General features: G+C 40.9%; 1 protein-coding gene across 1 annotated transcript in view; it reads right to left on the reverse strand.

Annotated features, from left to right (window-relative positions):
- The window catches only part of LOC134227213 (toll-like receptor 6), a 290,118-nt gene that overhangs the window by 180,208 nt on the left and 86,138 nt on the right, over positions 1-23,772 (reverse strand). The window contains exon 2 of the mRNA XM_062708561.1: positions 13,168-13,299. The gene's annotated coding sequence lies outside the window, so the exon portion shown is untranslated. The remainder of the gene's footprint in view (positions 1-13,167; positions 13,300-23,772) is intronic.

Raw genomic sequence — 23,772 nt, forward strand, 5'->3', positions numbered from 1 at the left:
TATTTGCATCAGTCTGTATTCAAATGTTGTATGTGAACACGGAAAAGTCACTGCTTCATGTTCTAATTGCCAACGATAAATGGTAAGAATAGTTACAAGCTATTTATAAATTACGAAACACAAACTTGTGAAATTTGAGAATCTTTCCCTCCACTTCGTGAACAGAAATAATTCCAGAGGCACATTGGGGGACAACCTTAATAAAGCAATTGGAGTTGTTTGATTCAGAAGGAACAGTTTGTCCTTTGAACGAGTCATCAGACAGAGCCGATGCGATTGCTAGTAATCTCTTAAGATGGACATTTTTACCGTCTTCTAATTTCAAGTAAATGGAAGTGTTCTAATATTAATAGTTTCTCTTTTCCATATTGATCTAAAATTAAAAAGTAGTAATTAAAATATTATATAAAAGCATTATTTTATTCGAAAGAATAGAACCCAAGAGAATTTATGTTGAACCTGAATTACTTCCGACTTTTATCGCAAAAAAAATCACAAAACGAGCAAATTCCAACCGGTCAAGTAGACATTCACTTCAGTGCCTTTTGAATAATTTATGAAATTGATTGATTTATGAACTATAAAAATTCATCTGAATGTCAGTTTTATTATTTTGACCCGCTCGTATTTAGCCTAATGGGGAGTTATGTTTGCGCTTTGTCCAAGTGATGATTCCAACGGTGCGCGTCCGTTCACGTCCGTCCCAGTTTTATTGCTGGGAGTGCGTCCTGCTCCTGTTTGATGATACAACTCCAGGCTGCTCGTACATGCAGCAGTAAAGTCCATATCCATACGGTCCACAAGGTCCATACGCAAACAGATGCTATTCAGGGAGCTAGACGAGGTGTAGGTAAACCTTCGATGCGAGTACGATTTGGAAGTGGCTCTAAATTGGATGTTCGTCACCAGACTGGAAAAAGCGGTGAGCCCATCCATTCATCCGATTCAGGGCCTAGGCCGTGTTTGCTTCGTAGCTCCAACTCCGGCGCACTGTGGGAGCATTCCTCACAGAACGGTCACGGTCGGAAAAATATTGGACAAGAAAATCCTACATGGACAAGAAAATCAGAAAGAGGAAATTTTTAGTAAAGGAATGGACCTGTTCCATCATCAAAAATTGTACATTAAAAATGGAATAGCTCTGAATATCTCTTTTTTAGCGATCAAACAATATTTGACCATCACTTTTATATGGAATACAACAACAGTGCATCGGACAACCGATTCAGGGTTGCCCTATTGATAGCAGCTTGCGGAAACAGAAGGGATGGTAGGGGAGAAACAGAAATATGATTTATTAACATTCTGTATAATGTTTACGATTTAAATGATGCCGAACATGCTGAGTTTTACGCGCTCGGAAGGTTCTCTATTGGTCCGTTTGCTGTTGGTTAGCGAGCGTACATATTTTTATTCCGGCTTTTTGTTGCGACTCATCCAACGGGTTGCCGTTTGATGTTGGATTCCATTCGGGGTGAATTTTATCGTGCCGCCGGAGCCACCGCTCCGTTTGTTCAACGTGGAAGCCCCGGCCGGTCGTCGTCGTCGGTTGGTAAAACATCATCATAAAAATAACGAGTGTCAGCATGAGTGCTTCAAGTGGATTCTGTTCTAGAGGTGCTTTCTCAGTTCTGTGGCACGTCGATGATAATACGAGCTGCTGCTTCGCTCTTTCCTAAATCAAATATGAATAAGCTGAACCCTTCAAAGTTCGAAGATCATGCCCATCCATCATTATACTTTTGAATTGAAAGTGAGTCAATTTTTGCATTTTCATTAAACTCTTAAATGAATTTAGATGCTTCGGAAGTAGGGGACAAACATACTGTTTTATATCGCGAATTTTCCGCAATAGCCGTATTATTTTTATTTTCATAGCATTTAGTTTTTAGTTGTTAGTTGTTAGTTAGATGGCGCTGGATAGCGTTGGTGGGCACCCATTAGCCTCCAATGGCGGGAAAAGCTTTTCTTTACAAAAGCAGTTTCGTCCTTTCGAAATGTTGGTACCGAATTGTCAAATAGATACCTTTGGGTAATTGTTTTGTGTCTATTGAAATCTTTGTCGACAAAATCTAACATATTGTCGTGGTACTTTTGTAGCAACTTCTGGTTATAATGGCAACTGGCAGCTATATCTCAACAAAAGTCAAATCTCTGGAACTAGTGCATTGGGAATGAACCACTGGAGAGAAAAAAAGTTGTAAAAAACCTCGGTGTTGTACTCGGCACGGAGAAGAAGAAGTCACATAAAGCGAATTGAAATCTTGGAATCGTTTTCGGAATTTGTTCTGAATTCCTTGATCCATACTGCTTACGATCATTGTACTGCAGTCAATATGATCGACATTGTAAATTGCTGCCGTTATTTGGAGCTCTTCCCACAAAACTTCAATCTACAAAATTGGAAAATTCAATTCAAATTTTGAAGATCCATAGTGTTAAGTACCACTCAGCTCGACATATCAAGCAAATGTATGTCAATTATTGTATCAGTTAACAAAAATAAAAACAATATCCAAGCACAGGACATGTTTCCAAATTTGACAAATTGATACTAAATTTACGAGAAAGAATCCACGTGTCCCAACAAAATATTTACCAATATTATTTCCGCCTGTTTTCTATTGATTTTGGATAAAAATATATTGAAATCAGGTTGCATTAAGATTTATTTTAACTTAGTCTAACTTATGTTTGGAAAACTTTGGTCTTTTATTGAATTTAGATTACTAGATTACATTGGGTGTTTATTCGATTTATATAGCATACGGATTGGATTTTGATTCGGTTTGAACCCTAACTTGTTTTTCGATTTTTCTTTTACTGATTGTGCTCGTACTGAAGATTTAAAATAATTTATATTGATTGAACTTTTATCAAAATTGTATTTGATTCAAATTCGAAATAATTTTTTGGATGGGATTATGTGTTACATTTGGCGTAAAATACGAATTGAACATTGGAGATTGAGATTTTACTGAGATTGGATGGATGATAATAAAAGAAGCATAATGCATAATGCAATTTCTTGTATATTGATTCAGATTTAGGCATAGAGTGACGTCATAATTTATTCAGACATGAGTTAATCAAACACTGATGCTAACATGTTAAAAAACTTAAAATATGTTTTCTTATAGTCATCCTAGACAAGCTAAAACCAAAAGCACATAAACAATTATTAAATAGACGACACATTCTAATTAGTGGCACGTTATATCCGTAGTTGGTCCTGGTTACTGGAACATTTAGAAATGTGTTGGTGCTGCTAATATTACGGCTTCAGATGCGGATGTTCAGCAGTCTAAGTGTGCCAAGACAGTCAATGTGGAAGGTAAGAATATTGGAGATAAATGTTGCCTTGGAAGCATCACGACGAATTCTCAAGAGATCCGGTTCAATCAGTCTGCACCTGTCTTCATATCTAGGAAGATTTAGAGGATCGTTCCAAGGCAGATGCCTCAAAGCAAACCGAACGAACTTTTTCCGCACTATCTCTATTCGTTGAATTCCATTCTGGTAGAAAGGGGCCCAAACGGATGATCCATACTCGAGGATAGAACGTACCAGCGAATAATATAAAGCCTTGAGACACGTCTTTGAATTGTTTGGTCACTCGAAATAATAGCCCAAGCTGTGACGATGCCTTCGCTACTACATAAGATATATGATCCTTGAAGGACATTTTGGAGTCTAAAATGATGCCAAGGTCCTTAATTACGCTGGCACGTTGAAGAGTGACTCCTTGTATAGTGTATTCATGACAAATTTTATTATGCTTTCGCGAAAATGTTATCACCGAGCATTTGGCAGGATTTAGAACCATTCTATTAATTTCACACCATTTGGCGAAGATGTTGAGCTGATTTTGTAGAAAGGTGGTGTCACAATCCTGGTTTACGGTATAATACAGCTTGAAATCGTCAGCGAAAGATAATCTGTGACAGCTTAATGCGAAGTGTGCATCGTTGAGGTACAGCAGAAAAATAAGCGGTCCCAGGTGACTGCCCTGAGGGACCCCAGATGTGCATCGAAAGGAGATGATGTGCAGTCACCAAGCTTAACCTGCATTGTCCGGGCAGTCAAGTATAACTCAATCCATTCTATAAAGCTGCCATTGAATTCTAGGCGGGAGAGTTTAGCTACTGCGATTTTATGACGAGGGGAACCCAACACACAATTCAAACTGAATATTCTTTTCCTGTAGAAATCTACTTTTTGTTTGCTGGGAAGGGCCTTTTGGCCGAATGTCATTCGTTCGAAAAGACATTCGGCCGAAGACCACTGAATTGAAAGTAGTTTGGCCGAATATACTATTTGGTCGTACAAACCAGTAGGCCGAACCCCATTTGGCAGAAACTTATTTGACCGAAAATATCATTTTGACGAATAGGTCAAATGGCCGAATACGTCATTTGGTTGAAGACGTCGGTTGAACGCAATGGTCATTCGGAAAAGGCGCTATTTGGCCGAAAAAGTCGTTTGGGTGAATTGGTTATTTGGCAGAAAATTCTGCTTGGCCGAAACGGTTGCATGACAGAAAAGGCTATTTGACCGAAATTGTAATTTGGTCGAACAGATCATTTTGCCCGAATAAATAGTCCCAAATGGTCATTGTGCTTGTCCGAACAAGTCGTTTGGCATAAAGGACATTTAGTGAAAAATGACAGTTGGTTGAACGGGTTAAATACCGAAAATGTCGTTCTACCGACTGGATGTATGACCACAAATATCTTTGGCCGAAGTAAAGAATGTCGTTTTGTCAAATGATCTTATCTACCAAACGCCAACCTGCATATTTGATCAAATGATCTTTTCGGCAAACGACATTTTCAGTCATATGATCTATTCGGCCAAAGGATACATTAAATTATGCTCAGCTATCAATTCCTACATATTATCATTTTTGGATTAGATTTAAAATTGAAATTTGTATCGAGTTCTTGTTAAATCTGCATTGAATATAATATTTGGTTCAAAGGTTGGGTTCCTCTCATAAAAGAAAGGTCGTTTGTCCGAAAATCATAGGGCTGAAAATTATTTGGCCGAATAAAACGATTGGGCCGGAAAATATGTAGCCGATTCCCATTTGCCCGATTTAAACGACCGTCCAGAAAGATCATCAGGCCGAAAACCAGTTGGCCAAATATTTCACTCGGCCAAATAACATGTTTGGTCAAATAAACCTTTAAACGGAATACGTCATTTGGCCGAATAGGCTTTACAGCAGAAAAAGTTATATGGCAGTCTTCAGATCTTTTCTCTCATTTCTCACTTCTCATTTATTACTAATCGTTTCTTATTTCTCATTTCTCACACCTTACGACTCATTTCACATTTGTCACTTTTTTCTTCTCATTATTCACTACTGACTTTTGATAGTGAGGAACTATCATGAGAAGTAATAGTGAGAAATGAGAAGTAAACAAATATCAAGTGAGCAATCAGAAGTGAGAAATGAGGAGTAAGAAGTAAGAAATGTGGAATGAGAAGTGAGGCACCCTACATCTTACTTCTCAGTCTAACATCCCAATACGAAAAGTGAAGGGTCTAATGAGAATTGAGAAGTTAGAAGTGTGAAAAGAGTAGTGCGAAGTGAGACATCTGACTTTCAATTTATTTTCATTTCTGCAAGAATTGAAAGCAGGGTTTGCAGAAATTACTGTCAATAGATAACGAAAACGATGAAATAAAGGCAAAAACTGTTCCGAAGCATAACAAGCCATGGTAACAAAATTTATCAAACTTGTACACAAGTGCGGAAAAACATAATCGGACAGGCAGCCCCACAGAGAAGTGATGATTTTCGCTTTGTTCTCGCTTATTTTGTGTTTTGTGACCGCACAGCTGTAGAACAACGCTACCATCGAGCAAACAACACGTTCGGCTTAATCTTGAAAGGCCTATCCTGTCAAATGACCTGTTTGGTCGAATGTTTTTCTTGGTCATATCATTTGTTCGGCCTAATAACATTTTCGGTCACATGACATGGTTGATTATGCGACATTTTCGACCATACGGCTTTCGGAAGATGGTTTTTGATTCGTTTATTAAACCCCACCATCACACTGTTTTCGGCCTGATCGATTGTCCGGTTAAATGACACATTAGACCAAACAGCTTTTGACGTGATGGCTATCGACAAAATCGATGTATTGTATCTTAGTAGAAGGATAGGCAACGGACAACATTAAGACCATAGCCAGCAGATGACCAACAAAGAACACTGAAGGAAATGACTCAAACAGTCGTGTTGCCGTGAAAGATCGCCGGATTATGCACCCCCGAAGGGTCGTTTGACCGAAACCCATCTGGCTGAAAGTCATTTGGCCAAACGGGTCATCCGGCCGAATAGGTAATTTGGCCGAATAGGATATTTGGCCGAATAGGACATTTGGACATTTGGCCGAAAAGGATATTTGGCCGAAAAGGCCATTTGGCCGAATAAGTTATTTGGCCAAACAGATCATTTAGCCGGATAGGTCATTTGTCCGAACATGTCATTTAGCCGAACTGGTTATTTGGGGGAAGGGTCATTTGGCCGAAACCCATTCTGCCGAAAGCCGTTTGGCCGAATGCCACTAGGCCGAAAGTTTTTTGGCCGAATATACCATTTGGCCCAACAGACAATTAGGCCGAAAGGGTCATTTGGCCGAAAGGGTCATTTGGCCGAAAGGGTCGTTTAGCCGAAAGGGTCGTTTGGCCGAAAGAGTCATTTGGCCGAAAGTGTAATTTGGTCGAAAGGGTCATTTGGCCGAAAGGGTCATTAGGCCGGAAGGGTCAATAGGCCGAAAGTGTCATTCGGCCGAAAGGGTCTTTTGGTCGAAAGGGTCATTTTGCCGAATGAGTCATAAGACAAAAAAGGTCATTTGGCCGAAAGGATCATTTGGCTGAAATGGTCTTTTGGCCGAAAGAGTCATTTGGCCGAATAGTACATTTGGCTGAATAGGTCATTTGGCCGAATAGGTCATTTGAAAAGTGAGAAATTAGCAGACATCTCACTTCTCACTCTTCATTTTTCTCTTCTCACTGTAAAAAGTGATAAACCCGAAATAATTAGTGAGACGTCTCACTACCCACTTCGCACTACTCACTTTTTACAGTGAGAAGAGAAATATGAAGAATAAGAAGTGACACGTCTCTCTTCTCATTCCTTATTTCTCACTTCTCGCTGTAAAAAGTGAGTAGTGAGACGTCTCACTACTTACTTTGCGCTTCTCACTGTGAAAAGTGAGTAGTGCGAAGTGGGTAGTAAGACTTCTCACTACTCATTTAGCACTTCTCACTTTTTACAGTGAGAAGAGAAAAATGAAGAGTGAGAAGTGAGACGTCTCTCTTCTCATTCCTAATTTCCCACATTTCAAATGAAGTATTCGGCTAAATGACCTATTTGGCCAAATGACCCTTTCGGCCAAACGACCTTTTTGGGCAAATTACCCTTTCAGCCAAACGACCTTTTCGGCCAAATGACCTTTTCGGCCAAATGACTCTTTCGGCTAAATGACCCATTCGGCCAAATGACACTTTCGGCTAAATGGCCCTTTCGGCCAAACGACCCTTACAGCCAAACAACCATTTCGGTCAAATGACCCTTTCGGCCAGATGGGTTTCGGCCTAATGGTTTGTTCAGCCTAGTGACATTCGGCCAAATGGATTTCGGCCGAATGAATTTCGTCCAAATGACCCTTCCCTGGTTATTTGACCGTCTAAGACAGTTATTTAGCCGAATAGGTCATTTGGAAAGTAGGAAGAGGTGAAAAGTGAGACGCCTCACTTCTCACTATTTATTCCCCACTTGTCAGTGTAGATTGTGAGTAGTGCGAAGTGAAAAGTAAGATGTTTCACTACTCACTTCTCACTTTTCACAGTGAGAAGTGAGAAATGAGGAGTGAGTAGTGAGACGCCTTACTTCTCACTTCGCACTACTCATTTCTTACTTTTCAAATGATCTATTTGACCAAATGATCTATTCGGCCAAAAGACCTGTTTGACCAAACGTCCCATTCAACCAAATGCCCTATTCGACCAAATGACCTATTCGGTCGGATGACCCGTTCGGACAAATGACTTTCGGCCAGATGGGTTTCGGCCTAATGGTTTGTTCGGCCTAGTGGCATTCGGCCGAATGGGTTTCGGCCAAACTATCCTTCCCCATTGTTATCCTCTGGTGCAATCTAAATCTACCACAACAACGTCAAAAATGTCCAAAAGAGTGACTATTATCAGCTAAAAACTGCGACTGAAGTGATGAACTGAATACTTTAAGAAAAACCACTTCAACAAAGTAAAAAATGCCAGCGAAGCCATCTCGCTCAACGTAATCTGCGTTTTGGATGATATTATTTCCGTGTCCTACATTGATAAATTATTTCGGACCAGAGTTCTGTTTGCAAGCGGTAACAAACTCCAGATTGTAGAAATATTTGAACTCTTTTAGTGGAATATCTTAACCTGTCATTAAGCGAGATTAGTATGTCTTTAGTTAGTCTTTACCGATACGTTTATCGACCTCATCTTTGAGGCCGTCTTCAATGCCTCGTCGAGTCAAGTCGAGTCAAATACGTGACACTGAAGAGGGCCTCACAGTTGAGGACAAAATACGTATCTGTAAATATTACAAAACGTGGTGGAATCAAAAAGAATTATACTAAACTCGTCTCATAACATGGGAAACTTCAGATGTTATTCGTTGATTCTACGAATCGAAAACAATCAATTAGAAGCTGTCGAGAGAGCAAGCGGATGAAGAGTTTATTAAATCGAATTCTACAAAGAATTCGCCACAGTAGGGCCATGCAGAGTACAACAATGAGGTCAATTTTTCCAAAGGACTAGTATGCTATCAACCCTCTTGGAAGAAGCCGAGCTTTCTTCATAGCTTTTGAAGAAAGGCTTCCTGTCCTCTTAAAAGGTGGCTTCCGAGCGTCTTAAAAGCAGGCGTCCGGACCTATTGTAAGGAAGCTTTTGTACCACGTGAAAGGAAGCTTCCGAACCTCTTGAAAGGAGGCTTCCGAGCCTCTTGAAAGGAGGCTTCCGAGCCTCTTGAAAGGAGGCTTCCGAGCCTCTTGAAAGGATGCTCCCCGCCTCTTGGAAGGCGGCTTCCGAGCCTCTTGAAGGAGGCTTCCAGGCCTCTTGAAGGAGGCTTCCTGAGCCTCTTGAAAGGAGGCTTCGAGACTCTTGAAAGAAGGCTTCCGAGTCTCTTGAAGGAGGCTTCCGAGTCTCTTGAAAGGAGGCTTCCAAGCCTCTTGAAGGAGGCTTCCAGGCCTCTTGAAGGAGGCTCTGAGGCCTCTTGAAGGAGGCTTCCAGGCCTCTTGAAAGGAGGCTTGAGGCCTCTTGAAGGAGGCTTGAGGCCTCTTGAATAGAGGCTTCCGGGCCTCTTGAAAGGAGGCTTCCAGGCCTCTTGAAGGAGGTTCCTGGCCTATTGAAAATGGACTTCCAGGCCTATTGAAAGGAGACTTCCAGGCCTCTTTAAGGAGGTTCCTGGCATATTGAAAGGAGGCTTGAGGCCTCTTGAAGGAGGCTTCCAGGCCTCTTGAAAGGAGGCTTCCGAGCCTCTTGAAAGGATGCTTCCCGGCTCTTGAAGGCGGCTTCGAGCCTCTTGAAGGAGGCTTCCGAGCCTCTTGAAAGGAGGCTTCCAGGCCTCTTGAAGGAGGCTCTGAGGCCTCTTGAAGGAGGCTCTGAGGCCTCTTGAAGGAGGCTTGAGGCCTCTTGAAAGGAGGCTTCCGGGCCTCTTGAAAGGAGGCTTCTGAGGCCTCTTGAAGGAGGCTTCCAGGCCTCTTGAAAGGAGGCTTGAGGCCTCTTGAAAGGAGGCTGAGCCTCTTGAAAGGAGGCTTCCGGGCCTCTTGAAAGGAGGCTTCCAGGCCTCTTGAAAGGAGGCTTCCGAGGCCCTCTTGAAAGGAGGCTTCTGAGGCCTCTTGAAGGAGGCTTCTGAGCCTCTTGAAGGGGAGGCTTGAGGCCTCTTGAAAGGAGGCTTCCGAGCCTCTTGAAGGAGGCTTCCAGGCCTCTTGAAGGAGGCTTCTGAGGCCTCTTGAAGGAGGCTTCTGAGCCTCTTGAAAGGGAGGCTTCTGAGCCTCTTGAAAGGAGGCTGGGCCTCTTGAAAGGAGGCTTCCAGGCCTCTTGAAAGGAGGCTTCTGAGGCCTCTTGAAAGGCGGCTTCGAGCCTCTTGAAGGCGGCTTCCGAGGCCTCTTGAAGGCGGCTTCCGGGCCTCTTGAAAGGCGGCTTCCGAGCCTCTTGAAAGGAGGCTTCTGGAGCCTCTTGAAGGAGGCTTCCAGGCCTCTTGAAAGGAGGCTCTGAGCCTCTTGAAAGGAGGCTTGGGCCTCTTGAAAGGAGGCTCTGAGCCTCTTGAAGGAGGCTTCCGGGCCTCTTGAAGGAGGCTTCCTGAGCCTCTTGAAAGGAGGCTTCCGGGAGCCTCTTGAAAGGAGGCTTCCGGGCCTCTTGAAAGGAGGCTTCTGAGCCTCTTGAAAGGAGGCTTCTGAGCCTCTTGAAAGGAGGCTTCTGGGCCTCTTGAAGGAGGCTGGGCCTCTTGAAGGAGGCTTCTGGGCCTCTTGAAGGAGGCTTCTGAGCCTCTTGAAGGAGGCTTCCAGGCCTCTTGAAGGAGGCTTCCGGGCCTCTTGAAGGAGGCTTCCAGGCCTCTTGAAGGAGGCTTCCAGGCCTCTTGAAAGGAGGCTTCCGGGCCTCTTGAAAGGATGCTTCAGGCCTCTTGAAAGGAGGCTTCCAGGCTGAGCCTCTTGAAGGAGGCTTCCAGGCCTCTTGAAGGAGGCTTCTGAGCCTCTTGAAAGGAGGCTTGAGGCCTCTTGAAAGGAGGCTTCCAGGCCTCTTGAAAGGAGGCTTGAGCCTCTTGAAAGGAGGCTTGAGCCTCTTGAAGGCGGCTTCCGGGCCTCTTGAAAGGAGGCCTGAGCCTCTTGAAAGGAGGCTTCTGAGCCTCTTGAAGGAGGCTTCCGGGCCTCTTGAAGGAGGCCTTGAGCCTCTTGAAAGGAGGCTTCCAGGCCTCTTGAAGGAGGCTGGGCCTCTTGAAGGAGGCCTGGGCCTCTTGAAGGAGGCTTCCAGGCCTCTTGAAGGAGGCTTCCAGGCCTCTTGAAGGAGGCTTGGGCCTCTTGAAAGGAGGCTTCGAGGCCTCTTGAAGGAGGCCTGAGGCCTCTTGAAAGGAGGCTTCCGAGCCTCTTGAAAGGAGGCTTCCGAGCCTCTTGAAAGGAGGCTTCCGAGCCTCTTGAAAGGAGGCTTCCGAGCCTCTTGAAAGGAGGCTTCCGAGCCTCTTGAAAGGAGGCTTCCGAGCCTCTTGAAAGACCTTATCAATAAGCTCCGATTGGAATTGTAATACGTCCGCCATTATGCATTTTCATCCGAGGTACCCCTAGGGCCAGCCAAGGTACCCCCAGGGGTACATGTACCCCAGGTTGAGAACCGCTGCTGTAATTGAATGATCTGCAATAAAATTTTACCAAGGTACCGTCGTCGGGGGTGACAATGGGTCAAATGGGGGTGAGAATGGGTCACTGTTTCAACTACTTGTAATGCTCGTAGATTGGATTGAATGCCTTCAAGGGCAAGAAGACTAAAATATAAGAGACCTTTTTGAACAATATTGCTCTACGAGCTCCAGACTGCCGGTGAAAGCGATGACCCATTCTCACCCCCCAGACCCATTGTCACCCCCAATACCCCCAATACCGAAGCTTTACCAAACTTCCATTATGTACTGAATGTTCCTGAAATCCGATCAAAAGAGTGTTGGGTTGTAAATGTCTTAAATGCCTTGAGCTTAGTTTTATGGAAATGGATAATAATTTTTCGTTTTATACTAAATGTATGAAAGTTATAAAAATAATCAATTTTCCCCATGAATTATTACACTCCTTATACCTGCATAGAAGTCATATCAATATAATAACATGAATCTTTGAAGCTAAGACACATTTTGCCGAACGTACCCGAAATTTTATCAAAATGTCTTACATCCCTCAGCTTCTAATCTAACCTCTTCACATATTCTAATCATTGGTGTTCCAAAATGCGTTTTTTAGAATTCCTACTTGTTTTATGAGGCTTCCAATATAATAACTAACTTATTTTGAAAGGCTTGAATGATCATCGTATCAAAATAAGTCATACATAGACAGAATTAAACAACCTTTATCTTGCAAAAAAAAACTACATGTGCAAAAGACAAACCAAATAACGACAATTCACAGGAATCCAACCTAATGTCTTCTCGCAGTTGGTGTCACATCATACAGTTCTGGAAATCATTGCACCCTTATGGAGTGCACTTTCCAAACGAAAGAAAAAAAACACCCCGCAGCAACCACGGCTGCCAGCAAGAACAACATCAAGGAATTGGAGTGTGCAAAGCGCAGCATAAATTGTATTTTGATACTCTTCGTAGCAGCACGCACCCAGCATGTTACTCCTGTGCACCTTCTCTGCCGAAGCACCCCTGACGCGACTCGATTCGAGTCAAATCATAACACATCCGGCCGTAACGATCCGAACAGCGAACAGAAAACTAACCTGCAGCCAGCAGTCGAACCGGCCGATAGTCCCGAATCAGCAGAAGTGAGAAGTTCGTCCCGATTCCAGCGGCGAGAAGATCCCCGCTGCGAGACGGTTCTTACATTTACCTTCCTGGGCAGCATCCAGCAGCACAGGCAACATGTAGAGCTCGTTCTTCGGTAGTTTACTTTTTTTATGTTTTTATGGGATTGCAACTGGCTCAAACACACGCGTGCACCCGACTGGATCCTAGCCGAAGCACCCGAAAGTCATAAAATCTTTTTTTCGAAACGGGACTCAAAGTCATATCAGAGCCAACAGCTTTACACCATCCACCTACTGGTTCCGTCGTTTGCTTCCAGGGACCTGACACCAGCCAAGGACTACGTTATAAAACGATATGGCTCTCACTTCCACCCAACTGTGCCTGCGAATGGGGATTCAACTTTCCGGGAATAGACGCTTGTAATCCCCAGTGACCATCTGACAGATTTTTAGTACACTGCCATAAAATTACGAATGTGTATCGAACGGCACCAATTCCAATTCCGTTCCAATATGATTTTTCTACTTCTGATGGCGCACGGTACGGTACGGATGCAACAGGATCTGCGTCAGCTGGTTTCGATATGAGCTTATGCTATTTCTACAAACGGTATGGTGGTGGCGGACACTTACCGATAGCTGTGACAAGATGGATTGCGCCCGCCGGGATTGATGTGGATTTCAGGAAATGACATCGACCAACACGGACTGTCTGGTGGTTGAGCAAAAGCAATAGCCCGGTAGCCCGAGAGCGGAAATCGATTGCTGTTGAAGAGAAAACAGATATTATTGAAGATTGGTTGGTGGCTGTGTTTATAATAACAGATATCGGATAAAATTTCCATTATATTACGAAGCATGTTATATCTGAAACAACTTCTTAAAGAGGATAGTAGAACCTTTATGATGTAGACTAAAAGATTAACTTAGGCAAGCCAAATACACAAAGCAAATATTGATTGGACTTAATATATTGTATAATGTTTTGCAAATCTGGAGTTAATTTCAGTATTACCTCATTGATATGTATTTTTGACTGCAAAATAATTTTCGCTCCTCATAATGGACTAAATACAAGTAAGGCGAAAAGATCAACGACTTGACCCCAAAACTAAACTCACAATCTCTGGATCACCAGTCCCAAGCCACTAGACTATCTGGAGACTTACTTAGTTTATCACTCTTGATATAATTTGGCTCTACTCCAAATAGCAAATGTTCCAAAACTCTCCCTCCTCCAAAATCATCCGAGAAAACCTACATTTACAGCGCTCCTCCTAATTGAGTTGATAAATTAATCAATGACACGTCGATTCTGACCGCTGGCTGCTGCCGGGGGAGGTTGCGCTACTCCCACGGCATTCATCGGTCGTAATCACCCGCCATCGTCCCCCGGGTGCTGCTTGACTCAAAAATCGCCAAAACCGCCGTCACCACCGACCACCAGTCGTCACACCGAAAGCCAATTTTGCCACACTCAAACTAATGGTTTCCCGCTCTATTTCAGTCACATCGGGTCGGAAACTTCCGCCAGCGATCGGCGTGCGGGTGCGGGTGACAGCTTCCGACGAGCGGACTTTTTCAATCAATCTCTCACTTGCGCGTAATTTTCTCCACCAGTGCGCGCCCGTGCCACCGACGACCGGTTCCCGTCGCCAGGGGAGAAAGCTTATCTGGTGCGGATCAATCAAATCGGGATGCCCTATTTTCCCTCTGTCGTGGACGCGGAAAAGCTTCGAGCGCTACTGGTCCTTGTTCTGTGTTGGATGAATTCGCAGCACATTCGAAGCGCTCTGGCTGGCCCAATTCATCGAATTGGTACAGTCCATGTAAGAATTAATATTGAATTACAAATGCGGGTTCGCTCAGTGGGGCGAAGTCTGATAAAGGAGGTCAGAAGTCAGTTTATAAGAATAACGAATTTTGACCACTCGAGAACCAAATGGACATAGTAGTTTTAAACATACATCAATTGTAGAACTGTCCAAACTGGTTTTCAAACCCAACTAATTTGGCGATGCTGAATAACATGGTGAGATCTATCAAATTTTGAATTATATCATTAAGAGGTTTTGTATTGTTCTAAATTTCTTTTAGAGTACAAAAATGACTGCCACGATAAGCACCATAGACCTCACGGCAATGCTATCAATCAATAGGTGATAAGCACAGCCAAAAACTATTTATAATGCATTTGAATACGTGATGAAATTTTAAAATATGATTCTAGGTCGAACTACCTGGAGTGCCCCAGTAAGTTCTGAATCGAAATTATGTATAAGTTAAAGCTACAATAAAATCAAAATTCTGGTATGTGGAGATAACTTGTTGCTGAAAATGGATAACTGAAAATATTCCAAAATTTGACCTAAAACCATTTTCGTTTTTCTATGTGCGAACCTAGACCCCTGTGCGACTTACTCCGATGGACTGCAAATTGAATCATCACCGCCATCAGTGCATGGTACAGAAACTACATTTCGCATGGTGCAATCGTCAATTCGTTTGACAGTTGCAGCAACGGAATTGTTGGCACGGGTGCAGGAAGGAAATCAGATTACACCGCAAATGTCGGGTGCCCCACTTTTGGGACTCGGTTTTCAATTTCGTTCATTCAAGAGCGGAGAAATGGGTGGGTAGACGGTTGCAGAATAAACAATGTGTGTGACTGGCAAATGATTTCATATGACGGTCGATATTCGGCCGCTTGCACTAAAAGTTGGAGTCTGATAGGCAGTGGCTGGATGATTGGCGATGTCTCATAATATCGTGATCGAGTGCATAATTATTGTTAAAAGAACTCTTATTGGTGCTGTTTAAATGAAATCTTCCGGAAAACACATTAATTCAAAATAATTTGGCATATTATTACTCTTTGAGTAAAAAGCAGCAAAAACACCTTTCATCAAAGAAATAGAAAATTCTCCAAGGCAATAATTATCAGTGCAGTACATAAAAGAAACTTCGTTCTCCATTCGCCTCGTTCGCGTCGGGGTAACCAAGGATGTCGTATGACTAAACCTATGCAGTAGACCTCTTCATGCTTTTAAAAAGTATCAAAAATTAAACCGGTCAGCGCGGAATCACAATTCTTATGCTAAGATAAGCCTTCTGTCAAATTTTCAGCTGATTCGGATAAAATTTCGTGGTGGCTCAAGTCGATTTAGTGTTTTTGGGCTATTTCCAATTAAAAAAAAAATCTAACAAGATATTTAAACGCCGAAAACTCCTAACGTGCAAATTTATGACAAATGTTCAGCTTCTGATTTTTAAGAATTTCACCGTAAATCACACATTGGCAATTATGTTACTTAAATATCTAGAGAAAAAAGAAGAATAATAATATAATCAATAAATCATGATTTGTCATAAGTTCAGTAATTTGGTAGAAAAACGACTTCTATGGGAAACAGTGTGCTAATGCACTTTAAAGCTCAAAAATCACTTCGAGCGGAACGAATCACAATGTTCACAAGACTTGTAGAGCACACCGAAAGCTTCCGTATAAAGGTTGTTGCGATAGATTTTGGAGTTTATATGTCTTGTTAGATATTTTTCAATATTGAAAATAGCTAAATCGACTTGAGCCACCTCGAAATTTTATCCGAATTTGCTGAAAACTTGACAGGAGGCTTATTTTAGTATAAGAATTGTGATTCTGGGCTGACTGGTTAAATTTTTGATACTTTTTGAAAACATGAAGAGGTCTACTATGCAGGTACCGCCTGAAGCAACCATGCTCTGGCATAGGCTACATATGTTCGACAAAAGTTCACTTCTCCGTAGGGTCTATCAACCCAGACGAAACTGTCAGTATGATACGATGAACCCACCTGCCCACTCTTTTCCACTCTATCCATCTGGATAAAGATGTATTCTTGGAGTTTCTACGAGCGTTCTTGGCTCTAAGCATTTAATAGCACACATGACCCCTCCTTAACGACCAGGCTGAAGTTCACCTTGACCGTGATTACGCAGGCTGCGTCTTACACTTGGTATGCACTGGACACTCTGAGGCACATAACCCTGTGCGTTCTTTCCAGCTTCTGTACGTTACAGTTTGCATGAAATGCTGTAGTCCAGACCGGGGACCCTTATTTAAAGATCAATAAATACACGCTTGTCAGCAATCTGCAAACTGTAGCTCCTTATTCTTGAAAGCCCCGCAATCGATACTGGAGCACGTTTTCAGACGTAGCTGTGCAACTGAGTTGATCATCAATCATCAACCGAATTGCTTCATTGATTTCACAGAGACGATCTCGCAATTACCGATGTTTACCGACTGGCGATTGTTAATAAGGATCATCTTCATCTAACAGCGATTCCACGGGAAAAGAATAGAGTTGAAAAAAAAGTTGTACAATTTTGCTCAAAATCGCTTGGTATGTTCTTCATCGAAAATAATTAGACCCGTATTTTTTATTTTTTTATTAGGTTCATATAGGGTTACCATGTTCGATATAGGGTTACCAGAAAAATCGCTATTTATCGAAATTTTTTATTTTTAAAAAATCATAACTTTTGAACCACTGGATCGATTTGCAATATTTTTTTATGGATAGAAAGCTTATTACTTCTAGTTCTAAATTTTTGGTTTGGTGTATTGGTGTACTCAAATTTGCTAAAATGGTCAAAATATTCGTTTTTCAAGATTTTTTAAATGTTGGACCACAACGACTATATATTTTTATATTTTTTTATGAAAATTCAAACATTTTTTGATAACATATCAAAAAATTAGAAATGTTCATCAAGCCGTTTTTGTGTTACATTTTTTTGAAAATTTCAAGTTTTCTGAACATACACACATGGAATGAGCATAATTTTCCATCACTTCAAAATAACTGCGGGAATCATTCTGTTGAAATTATCAAACTTATTCCTAATAAATTCATGATAACCATGTTTACAAATCTAGTTTTATTTGTGAAGTAATGTACCTATCAAAAGTAGGGGAGGCTTGTCCAATTCTAACCCCATTAAATGTAAGAACTATAAATTACCCTCAAATTGTTTAAAAGCAGAGACCAACATTACTAGGGTTTACTCAACCATGGTTTACGCTTTAACTGGAACCACAATGGTCCGTTAGCGTCCTAATTCAGCATGAGTGCTCATAAGGGTTGCAGAGGCACTCATGCTGAATTTGAGTGGAAGCGTAAACCACGACTGAGTAAACTTAACTATTTTGAATAATTCCACAAAAGGGTCATTTTGAGTGAACCGAACTGAAACTAGAATATATTTTTTTTTGCGTTTTTATATTTAGTGAAGTTAAAAAATCAATTTTGAAGTCCAAAAAACACAATTTTTCCGACCAATGAAATCTACGTTGAAATTCTTTGTGTAATGAATGCTTTCCATTGGTATTATTAAAAATTTGGCAACCAGCGCTGTCTGAGAGAATCTTGGCTCTGCTATATTGAGGAATGGTAGCTCAAATCTCAAAGCTTTAGACTACAAGCAATGGTTTTCTCTGATTACCTTCAATTAAAACTCAGCATTTAATTTGATTATTTTTATTTTTCATAATTCATCAATAAAAAATATTATATAGCAAAATTCTTACAATTTAACACACTTTTCTTCATCTGAAAACGAAAACCGTTTCACGATAATGTAATTTTCATTTTGTGGCTTAAAGTAATGAAACGATTGTATCCCAGAGATTTGTTTTACACGAGTATAATCTTTTTCCGACAAAACTCGTAATATATTTTGGAATCTACTTTAGAAACAGCCCAAGAGTAAAGTTCGTATGCAGTTGTGATATGATGGCCTTGTAAACTTGCTTTTGAAGCGTTTCGCTTTAGAACACCTCCTAAAGCGTCACAAGGCCCTTTTCCATGGAAGGGGCAACAAAGTTCCACTCTGCTTTAAGACCGAAGTCTTTGTACATGTGGCACAAATTGAAAGCAGTCATCTTATTTTTGTATTGACTGCCTGATCCATCAGAAATAAAAAGGATATTTTTCAGGTAAGGTAGCTTTTTTTTAATGAAATTCACACAATTTGTTATAAATAAATTTTGTGCTTCATCCTTATAATATATGGCAAAAGGATGGATTGTGCATTGAGCGTTTGCCCAATGAAAACCTTGTATAGCGTCCTGAATAACAAAAGAGTAATTTTCAGAGAAGTCAGCAATTATAATGCAATCAGTTGCTTCCAAATTAATTTTAAGTTGTTTTAAGTAGTTTTCTTGTTGCTCTGCAATAAAATTATGCGGAGATAATTCGCTTAATTTTTCTAAAAATGTTTCCACATACTCTTCTGCATCCATTCGCATTGAATTTAAATGACAACGATCTGTTTGCTTCCATTGTTTAAATTCTAAGGAATCGACATTTTCAAGAAAATTCATCAGGTCATTCTCCAGTGTCTGCGTACCCGGGCAATGATCACAGGTTTTCAACCAGCATTTCTCTGTAGGATTTTCACAAAGTATTTTAAAAAACGACTAAAATAAATACTACCCCTAAACAATTAGAAAATTCCCATAAGAAAATAGAAAATTGCCAATAAAGAAATCAGGGTATGAGCAATAAATAAATATAAAATTTCCACAAATAAAACAAAATTTCCATAAACAATTAAAAATTTTACACAAAACAAAAATAAATAGGCACTTTTAAAAGCAAAAATTGCAATTTATTATAATTAATTGCTCATACCCTGATTTTTTTATTGGCAATTTCCTAATTGTTTATGGAAAATTTCTAATTTTAAATGGAAATTTTATATAGCTGCCTTTAAAAAACAAGTCATGATACGGGTTTTAAACATTAATTTAACATTCTGATGATAAATGCATACGCAGACAGTATGCGTTCCACTTGAACAAGCTTAGAATACAATTTTTTGGCGGCTGCTGGAAAACATTGAAAATCCAATTTTAAAAGTAAAATATTGCTCTTTGAAAATTGAATAAATTTCACGAAGGTTACATAAAAGTAACCTGCGCTGTACATGCACTTTTTCTCCTGCCATAGAGTATCATCGCTCAAAGACAACATATTTACTCTGGTCTCCGGTGTGCTCATAAAACCTTTTTCAATCTGTAATTTCTTTGCACGTTGAGCAGTTCGTTGCGAAACACCGAATTCTTGCATCATTTTGTATGCAGTCCAGGATTTGGGAAGGGAAGTTAGAATCCTATATCGATCGTTTCTGTCAGATATTTCATAAAATTTTGCCTTCATTTGTTGAAGAATTTCCTGACCGTCTCCGGGTTTCTGGGCACCAGCGCTACCAATTGATTCAGCATTCGTTGATTCCAAAGAAAACAAAGATTCTGAAAACAAAATGAAAAAATAACTATTAGTTAGGAGCATGTTTTTTCATATAATGTAATACATATTGTATTCGATTATTCTATTTTGTTGCATGATAGGCAACTGCTCTAAAAACTGAACTACTAGGTCGGATTAGGTAAGATTATACGGAACTGATGTTTTTTCAATTTTCTGAATAATCGAGTACAACTAGTATAATGAACAAAAAGAAGAGATTATTCTACTTACCAACACTAGGAACAGCGTCAATTTCCGATGATCCAGCGGCATTGGGATCGATTATTTCGAAACCACCATTATTGATGTTTGCTGGTGCGGCGAAATTGTTCACTCTAGATGGTCCCGTCACGGCGAAATTATTGGTGCCTGATGGTCCGGCAACGGCGAGATCATCAAGTTTCGATGAGTTCGGTGAGTTCTTGATTTTCACATTCTATATTAACTGCACTTGGAGCTGCTGGCTCGTTTCCTTTCTTGATAATGCGATAAAGTCGGCAATAGCAGGTATTACAAATGTAGGAACAGCTTTTATCCAATTTTATTCTCCTTTCCGCTGCATAATCATACAGTTTAGGAGTAAGTTTCCTGGAACAATTACTCCAAACATGGCAATTTGAGCATTCGTGCTTCATTGTATTAAACGTTTCTTCAGTAAGGCAACTGGACAATTTCACTGATTTTCTTGACTGACATATACTTTATTACTTTATCTTATAGACCACTTTAAATAGTCCCTTTGGGTAGAGTGAACAAGGAAAAGGAGACAGATGAATCATAATCAAAAAAGGAAATACAATGAATTACCTGCATCAAAAATATTGAAAACATATAAACAAAGCAGGTAACCTATTGTATGGATCGCGCAAAACCAACCTTTTTGAAAAACGACATATTGCTTTGCCGATTTTGGAGAATGAAGTCATCAATAACAACACTAGACTATTCCGATTGAATTATTTTCAACTATTGCGATTCGTAAATTCTTCTAATAAACGAGACCAAACAAACACTCTTGAATAACATTTTCATACTTTTGATTTAATTTGAGCTATTTGAAATAGTGGAGAATAACGTTCATTCCATGTGTGTATGGGCAGAAAACTTGAAATTTTCAAAAAAATGTAACTCAAAAACGGCTTGATGAACATTTCTAATTTTTTGATATGTTATGTAAAAATATTTCAATTTTCATAAAAAAATATAAAAATATATAGTCGTTGTGGTCCAACATTTCAAAAATCTTTTTTTAAATTTTAGCAAATTTGAGTACACCAATACACCAAACCAAAAAATTTAGTAAGAACTAGAAGTAATAAGCTTTCTATCCATAAAAAAATATTGCAAATCGATCCAGTGGTTCAAAAGTTATGATTTTTTAAAAATAAAAAATTTCGAAAAATAGCGATTTTTCTGGTAACCCTATATCGAACATGGTCTCCCTAATAAAAAAAAAAAAAAAAATACGGGTCTAATTATTTTCGATGAAGAACATACCAAGCGATTTTGAGCAAAAGTGGACCACTTTTTTTTTCAACTCTATTCTTTTCCCGTGGAATCGCTGCTAATGGAGCGTAAGCTCCAGTTTCCAGGTAGGCAACCATCCCACGACAGCAGTACATCACTCCACCTGGAATAGATCCTTGTGGGTCTCCAGCCGTTAAGGTCACTCCTGACGGAATCCAAGTTTCAAAGTGCTCGCGTTTTCGGGGGCACACCACTCGATACGGAAGCAACGCACAACTGTCATTTTTGTTGATTTAGCTTTGCTGCGTCGCAGCATGCGTGAAAAACTAAAAATGACAGTTGTGCGTTGCTTCCGTATCGAGTGGTGTGCCCCCGAAAACGCGAGCACTTTGAAACTTGGATTCCGTCAGGAATGACCTTAAAAGGGTGTAGGGCGTGCCTTTCTCTGTCTCCTATATGTAACAGTAGCTAGTTTGGTACTAACTTTCCAGCCTCTTGTACAGTCCTTCCGGGATTCCAAGTAAGAGCAACAAGCTCGTGATTTCCACCAAGGCCAAGAGTATCGTGTCTTGGAGCGGCAATAGTTTCTCTTGACTCTTGCCGAGCACCGTTCAGGGGATGCTAGTACCCCTCTGATTTTGGCTATCACCACTCTGCAGGCATCACTCCCATGAGCTTGAGTAGGCACAGGCCTTTTTGCTTCTTCTACAAATTGAGTGTTCAGTACCGACGGTACCACTTTGAGGACCACGTTTCGTTTTTCCCTGGTTTTCCCCTGACTTAGCAAAAAAAATTTGAGTTCTATTTTTCTCCAAATGAGGCATTCTTAGCATGGTGACATCGCACATATGTGGCAGGTTCGCTGTGTGCCGAGCGTAAATGTTGCTCTGAATGTTTCGTAATCGAAGTTCGCAGCCTTTCACGCTATGATTTTGGGGATTTCTACCCGATAGTCTCCATGGGTGTAGACGTCATTCAATCTCGAGTTCATATTATCAGCCACGTCGAACCTGCAGAATGTTACGTTGATGGCCAAACCGAATCCTTTCCGATGAAAAGTACCTTTGGATCAGTTGTAGCCTAACACCAAGTCTAACCAAATGCCATTTGGTCGAAGGCCACTAGGCCGAATAGTTCAACTGGCCGAATAATTCAACTGGCCGAATAGGTCATTTGGCCAAAAAGGTCATTTGACCGAAAAGGTCATTTAACCGAATAGCAATTTGGCAGGAAAAATCATTTGGCCAAATAGGACATTTGGCCGAATAAGTCATTTCGCCGAATTGGTCATTTGGCCGAATAAGTCATTTGGCCGAATATGTCATTTGGCCGAATACGTCAATTGACCGAATAGGTAATTTGACCGAAAAGGTCATTCGGCCAAGGCCGAATAGAAAATTTGACCGAATAGGTCATTTGGCTGAAGAGGTCATGTTGCCGTATAAGACATTTATCCGAATAGAACATTTGGCCAATTAGGACATTTGGCAGAACAGATCATTAGGCTGAATAGGTCATTTGACCGAACATGTCAGTTGGCCGAATAGGTCAGTTGGAAGGTGAGAAATGGGGTGTGTAAAGTGATACATCTTTTTTCTCACTTCTTGTTTCCCACTTTTCCCTCAAAGTAGTGAAAAGAGGTAACGAGACGTCTCACTATTCACCTCGTGCTTCTCACTTTTACAGTCTTACTATAAAAAGTGAGAAGCGTGACGTGAGTAGTGAGACGTTTCACTTTGCATCACTCACTTTTCCCAGTGAGAAGTAGGAAATAAGTGGTGAGAAGTATGGCCAAATATCCTATTCGGCCAAATATCCTATTCTGCCAAATGTCCTGTTCGGCTTAATGACCTTTCGGTCGAATGGTTTTCGGCCAAACGACCCTTTCCCGTTTCATGCAGTTGCTACCTGCTATGATAACAGGCTTTCAGTCCACCATGTCGGTGGTCGGCCTGTCTACCACGGCCTCTTGCACTGTAAGTCAGTGATTCTGTTAGGTGCTGCCTCAGATATATCCGCAATCCAATTTTCGTTGTCAGTGGTACGGATGTGGTACAAATTCGTGAGGATAGCGACTTTGGTACTCGAATCCATCACTGACTGCCAACACTACTGGGTTGCCACATAATGTTTGAAGTTTAGCTGTGTGTAGGTTTTGGTGGTTAGTCCGATGTTGGTCCCTTATATCTTTTACGTGCTATTATATTAATGTCGTTAGCGAAGCCCAGTTCATTTGTTTTATTTTGCCTACGCCTCAACAGAATCAACATTTTGACACCACAATATAAAACAGTTCGAGAATCCCATCTCTCATCTCACAAATACTTCGAGTGCTTGTACGTCCTCTTTGAGCATGGTCCAAGTCTCATGTCTATAGACGACCACCGGTCTTATAATTATGCGTATAACGGCAGCGTACCAGGCCCATTTTCCATAGATGATGTTATCAGCCATTAGAAAGGATCCAAGGTAGACG

Source organism: Armigeres subalbatus, chromosome 3 (assembly GCF_024139115.2).
Source record: "Armigeres subalbatus isolate Guangzhou_Male chromosome 3, GZ_Asu_2, whole genome shotgun sequence".
NCBI classification, from domain to species: Eukaryota; Metazoa; Arthropoda; class Insecta; order Diptera; family Culicidae; genus Armigeres; species Armigeres subalbatus.